The sequence below is a fragment of the Nannospalax galili genome, unplaced genomic scaffold (assembly GCF_000622305.1).
Source record: "Nannospalax galili isolate Female #2095 unplaced genomic scaffold, S.galili_v1.0 scaffold335, whole genome shotgun sequence".
In the NCBI taxonomy this organism is placed as follows: domain Eukaryota; kingdom Metazoa; phylum Chordata; class Mammalia; order Rodentia; family Spalacidae; genus Nannospalax; species Nannospalax galili.
Window position 1 is genome coordinate 2,135,182 of NW_008337842.1, and position 594 is coordinate 2,135,775.

Below are 594 nucleotides of genomic sequence, written 5' to 3' on the forward strand. Positions count from 1 at the left end.
ATTGGAAAAATCTTAGGATAGTTTTTTCCAGTTCTGTGAAAAATCTCCATGACATTTTTCACAGAACTGGAAAAAACTATCCTAAGATTCATATGGAGGCACAAAAGACCTTGGACAGCCAAAGAATCCCTAAGCACTAAGAGCAATGTCAGGGGGATTACTATACCAGATTTCAAGCTGTATTTCAGAGCTATAGTCATAAAAACAACATGGTACTGGAAAAAAATAGACCCATAGATCAATGGAACAAAATTGAAGACCCAAATATGAGTAAATACAATTTCAGCCACCTGATATTTGACAAAGGGGCCAAGAACATTAACTGGAGGAAAGAAAGCATGTTCAGCAAAAGGTGCTGGCAAAACTAGATCTCCACTTGTACAAGAATGAAACTAAACCCCTATCTTTCACCCTGCACAAAAGTCAATTCCAAATAGTTCAAAGACCTCAATGTAAAGCCTGAAACTCTGAAACTATTAGAAAAAAACCTACAAGATACAGACGTAAGAAAGGATTTTCTAAACCGGACATCAATTGCTCAGGAAACAAGGGCAAGAATTAACAAATGGGCCCTCATTAATCTAAAAAGCTTCT